Here is an 8,625-nt window from a genome sequence, read left to right as displayed (position 1 = left end):
TATAGGTGATGCGTCACCTTATTATTGGGCCAGGCCCATGTAATTTCGAAATACATAAGTATAGGCTGTTTTTAGAGTCCGTATGTGTGGGGAAACAAAGTTAGGGTTGGTTTCGGACCCCTCCTACAAGGGGTCACGAAATTCCCCTACTCCTCCATATATACAGCTCTTAGGGCGTCGTTTAGACTTTGGGGTTTTGTTTAGATTAAAAGTTCGCCATAGCTGCAACTTCGCATACTTCGTTTGTGTTCAACGACCAGACCAAGATGTCACAGAACCCCACTTGATCAATAAATATTTCCCCTTATATTCGCAATATCCATATTGCAATTTCAATTTCTTACTTGTTCTTCATTTGCTTGCAGGAAATAGACCCTCGTGGTCAGGTTGATCATGCTCCGGCGTGGTCAATAACCTCTCGGAGTTGGTTTAACGATTGCTAAGGCACGACGTCCTCACACGTTCGTAGTCGGATCGTCAAAGTCTACTCCACCATAAATGATAGCCACCATCTCATCGAAAGACGGGACACCTTTGCCTCTCTCAAGTGGTATCAGATTTCCAGGTTGCTCGGTGAGATTTTATAGTTTTTAGTAGTTTAGATTGAGTTTGTTCTTCATACCTACAGTCCATGAAAAAGTCCCCAAAAAAATTTATTGAGTTCATCATATCCGAACCAGTCTGAGCCTTTGCATAGTCTTTTTAGTATTTTGCTTTGTTGAATTTGCGGTTGCATCATCATGTCAAGTTGCTGGTCTTAGCGTCTAGTCTTTTAGAGTTTCGAGTTCTGGTCATAAGTTGTCATGCCGCCGCACCACCATCATCGCCCCAGCCTTCTACCATCACCGCTTATCCGCCACTACTCTGAATCATATACCACCACCAATCCATATCCATATACCACCACCGCTACCATATACCACCACTGGTCTGTATCCATATACCACCACCGCTACCATATACCACCACCGATCCGTATCCATATACAACCACCGATATGTATCCATATACCACCACCGCTACCATATACCACCACCGCTGCTATATCCTACCACCATATATCCACTACCAATCTGAGTTCTTTTCATATTAGGTTTGTTTTCAAGATCCATCTGTTTGTCGGTTCGTGTTTCCTTTCCTGAGAAGGTTTCTAAAAAAAGAGAGTCTGGAGACCCCCGGGCAGTTTTTAGGCCAAAATTTCGGCAGTCGAAAATATTTTTTCCTATCCTTTTTTAGGTCCCAGGGAGCGTTTTGAGACACTCGCCATGATAGTGATTTTTTGTCGCACTTTTTCATCATCACCGCCCTGACTTCCGAAAAAATAGTCAAAAAAATTTCGTGCCTATCCTGTTATTTTGACTTGGGAAGAGTTTCGAGACACTCGCCATTATAGTGATTTTTCACAAAAAAAGGAGCGCCAAAAAAAGAGTGCGCCAAAAAAAAGAGCGAAAAAAATCCCAGAGTGTGCTTTTCCCTTGTTTACGTGCAGCGTCGTGATTTTGTTAGTGTTCTAGGCTCGCGTCTCTAGCATGGTCTAGCCTAGGACTAGCACAGTATCGTCATTGAGCGTTTTTTCAACTTTGCATCTCTTAATTGATTATTGCTGACATTTTTGCTACCATATCATAAGCCTTCCCAGCTCCACATACATCTACATCGTGCGTTTGACAGCACCTAGCAATCGCTCTGTCCACTCTTTGAGAGTTTTGACTACAACGGTTGCCGACCACCACCTGCTTCTGGGTAAGAACTGGTAAGAATTTGAGATCCGCTTGACGGATTTGTGACACACCACCACCACCACCACTTCCTAGTAGTCTGTAGGATCATATTCTTGTGTGTTTCTATTGCTGCTAACCATGGTAGGATCACAAGCCGATGAGACTGATTGGGAGAACATGACGAACAAATAGCTACAAGATAAATTTCAGCAAATGATGAGTGGACAGGTGGAAGATGCGCTAAAAAATTTGAAGAGGCCATGGAGAAGATAGATGGCATTGAGAAGGCGTTCGAAACAAAGATCGATAACAAGTTTACTGAATTGCTCGCGCGTCTTCCACAACCACCGCCAGCTGCACGTGTCGCGCCTCTACAACAACAACAACAACAACAACAACAACAACAACAACAACACCAACAAAAACAACAACAACAACAACAACAACAACAACATCGCCTTCCAAATCAAGTGGGACGAGCACTGCGCGTTCCCCTTGATCCTGGTCAAAATTCTGGGGCCGTTGTACCTACTGTTGATGCTTCTATAGCTCCTGCTGCTACTGTAGAGGTGGAGGACCATTACGAGGATGAGGTTGATCAAAATCAGAACTACGTTCAACCACCAGCACCACCACCACCAGGTCGTCCTCATGCATATCATCGCAAGGTAGGGCTGCACCACCACCTGAGGTACGAGATCATGACCATCTCCCTAAACTAAAATTGAATATTCCACCATTTGAGGGTAGATATGTTCCTGATATATATCTTACTTGGGAGTTAGAAACTGAACAACGTTTTACATGTTTACAGTATCCTGAGGAGAGACGTGTTCCTGCTGCTGTTTGTGCTTTCACTAGTTTTGCATGTGTTTGGTGGTCCGAACATTGTAGATTATATCCTATTCCAGCTACTTGGGCTGCTTTGAAAACTGCTATGTGTACTCGTTGGGTTCCACCATATTGTCAACGTGAAATACTTCAAAAATTGCAGCGTTTAAGACAAGGAAAAAATTATGTAGAAGAATATTATCTGGAATTACAAACTAGAATGATTAGATGTATTATTGTTGAGGATAATGAAGCTATACTTGCACGTTTTATGGGTGGATTAAATAATGAGATTCAGACCATTCTAGAGTATAAGGAGTATAATAATATCACTCGTTTATTCCATCTTGCTTGCAAAGCTGAATGTGAAGTGCAGGATCGACAGGCATTGGCACGAACTAACTTTTCTGGAGCTCGACCTTCATCATGGACACCACGTGCATCCTCTACTCCCACATGTCCTACTGCAGCACCACTAACTTCAGCCGCCAATTCCAATCGAGATACAATAAAACAGGCACCACCACCACCATCTACCAGGAGTACACCTTCCGGTTTCGCATAAAGCTCTTCTTCATCCATGGCATCAACAGGGCAAACACATGATATTATTTGTCGTTCTTGCAACGGTGGAGGTCATTATGCAAGAGAATGCCCATCTAAGCGTGTGATGATTGCTACTGAGGATGGTGGGTATGAGTCCGCTAGTGACTATGATGAGGAGACTTTGGAACTTATTACAAGTGAAGAACACGGTGGAGATGATTCTAATCATGAGACGCAATACATGGCTCCTGAAGACGCTGACAGGTATGAATGTTTAGTTGCTCAACGTGTTTTGAGTGTGCAGGTCACACAAGCTGAGCAAAATTAGAGGCATAATTTGTTCCATACAAAGGGAGTTGTGAAGGAACGTTCTGTTGACAATGATCAAAATTGCAATAATAATAAAACAAAATCCCCCGGACTGTTGTTGTTATGGAGGGCACCCAAGGGTTCAGCTAGCCATGGTTTGTGTTTGTTGGTGGAGGGGCAGTAAACTTTACTTTTACAATTTGGGAATCGTTTTTTATTTGTTTAGCATGGACGATATTGAAAACTCTCGATCATCACATTGACAGGAAAGGTATACCTCCCAAAATTATACTTATCTCTGATATAAGCCTCGAGCTCTGGCACCTCTACAAATCCCTTCTTCCTCTATGAAGGGCCTATCAATTTACTTTTATGCCATTTTACTTTTATTGTTGATTCATCACCTTCTCAAACAAGCACCAGTCCTGAGAGCACTATTGTCATTCTCGTGCATTGTGTACATTTAATGTTGTGTGCATCAAGACTTGATCTCTTCTACCATGAATTACAATGTTTAGTCGCTGCTTGAACTTTGGGGTGCTCTGCATTTATGTTTTGCGGTCTCAGAAAGGGCTAGCGAGATACCATTATTGTCAAATTATATCATGATTGTTTTGACATAGTGTTGGCATTTGAAATATTTTATTATTGCTTGCTAGTTGATTATGCCATTGATATGAGTGAATATAATTTCTAAGAGTTATCATTTGCATGGTTAGTTATAATCTTTCAAAACCTAAGTATTATTTAAGCATATATACAAACACAAGAACAAAAGAGTTCGTAAATTTTTTTCTTTATCACTTTCAGTTTGCCAACTGAATTGCTTGATGACAAGCAATGAGTTCAGATTGGGGGAGTTGATACGTCTTCGTCGTATCTATTTTCCAAACACTTTTGCTCTTGTTTTGGACTCTAATTTGCATGATTTGAATGAAACTAACCCGGACTGACGCTGTTTTCAGCAGAACTACCATGCTGTTGTTTTTGTGCAGAAATAAAAGTTCTCGGAATTGGACGAAAGTTTTTGGAGATTTTTTATGGGATAAATAAAAAATATTGGAGCCAAGACCCACTGGAGGGGGGCCACCCTGTGCCCACAAAGCACCAGGGCGCTCCTGCCACCTAGGCGCGCCCTGGTGGGTGGTGGGGCCCACGTGGATCCGCTGACCCTAATCTGGATACTATAAATTCCTATTTCCCGAGAAAAAAATAAGGGAGGAAGTTTCATCGCATTTTATGATACGGAGCCCCGGCCACCTCCTGTTCTTCATCGGGAGGCCAGATCCGGAGTCCGTTCAGGGCTCCAGATACGGGGATATCCCGTCTTCGTCATCATCAACCATCCTCCACCAATTTCATGATGCTCACCGCCGGGAGTGAGTAATTCCTTCGTAGGCTTGCTGGACGGTGATGCATTGGACGAGATTCAGCATGTCATCAAGTTAGTTTTGTTAGGGCTTGATTCCTAGTATCCACTATGTTCTGATATTGTTGTTTCTAAGAATTTGCTATGGTTAGTGCTTGTCAGTAGGGCCCGAGTGCCATGATTTCAGATCTGAAACGTTTATGTTTTCACCAATGTATTTGTTTTCTTGATCCGATCGTGCAAGTTATACGCACGTATTACGTGTTATGACCCGCATACGCCAAGGTGACAATAATTCAGATTCTTTACGGTGATTATCGTAATTTGAGGAGTTCATGTATTCACTATGTGTTAATGCTTTGTTCCGGTTCTCTATTAAAAGGATTCCTTAATATCCCTTAGTTTACTTATGGACCCCCCTGCCACGGGAGGGTAGGACAAAAGATGTCATACAAGTTCTTTTCCATAAGCACGTATGACTATTTGCGGAATACATGTCTACATTATATTGATTAATATGAATTGGAGATAGTTCTGTGTCGCCCTAGGTTATGACTATTATATGATGAATATTATCCAATGTTATCACCGATCCAATGACTACGAGCTTTTAACATATTGTTCTTGCTAAGTCACTATTACTATTGCTACTGTTACTGCTGTCACAACTGCTACAAACTATTGCTACTGCTGTTACGGCTACCATTGCTATCATTACTACTACTATCAAATTACCATACTACTGTGTTACCGATCAATCTGCCGCATATATTTAGTCACCAGGTGTGGTTGAATTGACAACTCAGCTTCTAATACTTGCAAGTATTCTTTGGCTCCCCTTGTGTCGAATCAATAATTTTGGGTTGAATACTCTACCCTCGAAAACTGTTGTGATCCCTTATACTTGTGGGTTATCTATGACACGTTCGTGAGCTCTTGTCATTGGTCCGCTTCATGTTTGCGGTGGTGATGGAATGTCCACGGGGATGACCATGGGATGTCCACATCACTATGCCTCTCGTGGAAGCAAAAAAAAACACATTTTCTCTCTTTCCAAGAGGCACGATTGTGCCTCTCGTGGAAGCAAATCTGTGTTCCACAAGAAACAAACATGTGCCTCTCCTTGAAGAAAAAAATGATGTTTTTCTCTTTTCGGGATGCACAACTTTGCCTCTCGCGGAAGCAAACCGTTGCCTGCACGATAAGAAATATGTGCCTCTCTTGGAAGCACAAAAACACGTTTTCTCGTGCAATTTTTTTTATAAAAATAATCCTCCAAAACTAGGGAAATCTTTGCGAAGACCAAAAAGTTGAGAAAAACCCATATATACCCCGAAAACATATAAAAAAGTACAAAGGAAGTGCCCAACACGCGACATGCGGCGGCGACTGAGAGAGCACCAAGTGACATGCTCTCAGCCCACCAAAGGCGACCCTTGAGGCGCTCCTGCAATGGGTACCCCTTTGTTAGTTGCTCCTAGGCTCTAGCTTGTTTCTAGTTATCAAACACAAGGCACTGGCTACATGGGACAAAAGCAAGCCTTGCTTCCATGTGGGACAAACTAGGTCTTGGGCTGCGATAGTCTGTATGCTGTATGGCTAGTTTGATAGGGCACGCATGTGGTTCATAGGCTCGCATTGGACTTTATGTTGTATGGTCGAGAGCGGCTGTCATGTAACGTTATGTTGTATGGTTAGGCATGCGCATGGGGTCACGTGTGGTTGTTGTTTGATGAAACGCGAGAGGATCACTTCATTGTGTTGTTTGGTTATACGGTTTAATACCCAGCCAACCTAATTGAATTCGGTTATCAAATGCAAAAACGAAATTTAATTGTACAAGCAGCAAAACCAAACATTTAGTTTTTTGGTTTCGGTATTCAGTTTGTCGGTTTTATGACCATTCCTAGACATTAGTGGTACCAGAGCACATCAAACCTAATCCTCTAGGAAATAAATTGGAAACCAATGTGCATCACCTATCAGGTCGAACTCTACAAGCGGCCTAACCATTTAGCCAAACATCCATAGTGCTAATGGACACTGTTCTTAAGCATATCAGCTCGCGTTGTGAATATTGGAGTCTACCACTTCTTCCATGACTTTTGTTGGTGCAACAAACACCGGGTCTATTGCCCAGACTGTGCACAGGCACGGGAGCAAGATTGCAGCACCAGGCCGTGCCAGAGTACAAGAGACCAAGAGCTTCGAAGGACCAACATGCAGATCAAGAGGACCAAGATCAAGCCAGAGAAACAAGATACCACCAGGAGAAAAACCTCCCTTGCCGGGCAGGCGAGCTCGACAAGGACGGTGTCACCCCCGGAAGAAGACATCCAAGACGCCCCGGCAGAGCCTACCGGGGCTCACGGAGGCAAAACCACCTCACCCAACCACTCCACCACGACCCACGTCGTCAATCAGTGCAGTGTCAAGCCGCAAAGTGACTAAGTGGCAGCCATTAGCCACATGACGGCCTTTCTCTATGGGAAATGCCTACAGATGACACCTGTCCTGCTACGTGTCAAGCGAGCAATCGTGAAGCTGGCAAGACGAGCCCGGCAAGGCTTGCTGGGCAAGCGATGATGTGATGATGAGCGACGAATTTAATGCGCCCTGTCAGCCTGCAGAGTTAGGTATGATAGCACTTTTTGCTATCTTATCAGTCCATAGTGACTGTTTTGCCATTGTGGTGACCCCTTAATCTATAAAAGGAGGCCCATGGCAACCGTAGAAAGGGTTAGAAGGTTGGAAAACACACACACCCTTACGCGCGTAGCCACTGCCGCCCCTACCAGGCAAGTGTACTATGCTCCACCACCGCTCTTCCACCATCAATCCACCAAAGCAGGAGTAGGGTTTTACGCCTCACGGTGGCCCGAACCTGGTTAAAACTGCCTGTGTGATCGCTACCGCGCTGCCGCATGTTCTTCTGCTCTTTGTGCAACGCGACGTCCCCCTGCCGAACCAGCAAGGGGCCCTTGGTCCCATAGGTGGCCGTGGTTTCCCACGACAACTTTGGACCCCTTAATAAAAAGACCACAACAAATATCTTTGATAAGTGGAAGCTACTACAACCTCCGTCCGGGTTTATTAGGCCCCTTCGTATTTTGGGCCAGACTTCGGCCATCTATAGACTACTAAAATATAAAGTATATGCTATGAAAAATTATATTGTTGGATTTTTATTTGAACGAGCATTCCGACAATATAATTTTTGTGACATTAGTTCACATTTTTTAGTTAAATTTTTAGCTCAAACTTTAGCCCAAAATAAGAAGGGCCTAATAAACCGGGATAGAGGGAGTACTTGAGATAAAATACAATATTCTAGTATAAAAGGAACACTTCTTTTATGCCCATTTACATTCATCTAGGATTTTTACTTTTGTGTCAAGAAATTCGTTATTATCTCTAATTATGTTACATAAGTCCATAGTTAAAAAGGATTAACATTGTTCCACAACAATAGGGACGTAGTGATGCCGCCGCTGGCACCGTCAGGAGCCGAGCGACGGTGTGATCTACATCATCGTCACCCATGCCAAGCACAGCCACAGAGGCCATGGCGCGGGCCCAGCTGCTGCTGAGGTTTCCGCCATCAGCCGAGCAGATGGACGAATGGCGTGCCACCATCCAAAGTCTGCTCGGTTTCGCTGAGGTTGGGGGCTTGCAGCAAGCTAGCCCACCACGGCCTCCCCAAGCGACGACCACAGCTCGTGCTGTTGGCCGTACGGAAGGGGGCACCCCCACGATGCAGTCCCCACCACGGCAGCCAGCGCGTGCGTAGAAGAATCAAGATCCTGACGACGTCTTGATGGCCTCTTCTGACCCTCGAGCACGTCCAGG

This window comes from Triticum aestivum, chromosome 1D (genome assembly GCF_018294505.1).
Source record: "Triticum aestivum cultivar Chinese Spring chromosome 1D, IWGSC CS RefSeq v2.1, whole genome shotgun sequence".
Classification (NCBI taxonomy): Eukaryota; Viridiplantae; Streptophyta; class Magnoliopsida; order Poales; family Poaceae; genus Triticum; species Triticum aestivum.
Note: the sequence above shows the minus strand (reverse complement) of the source record.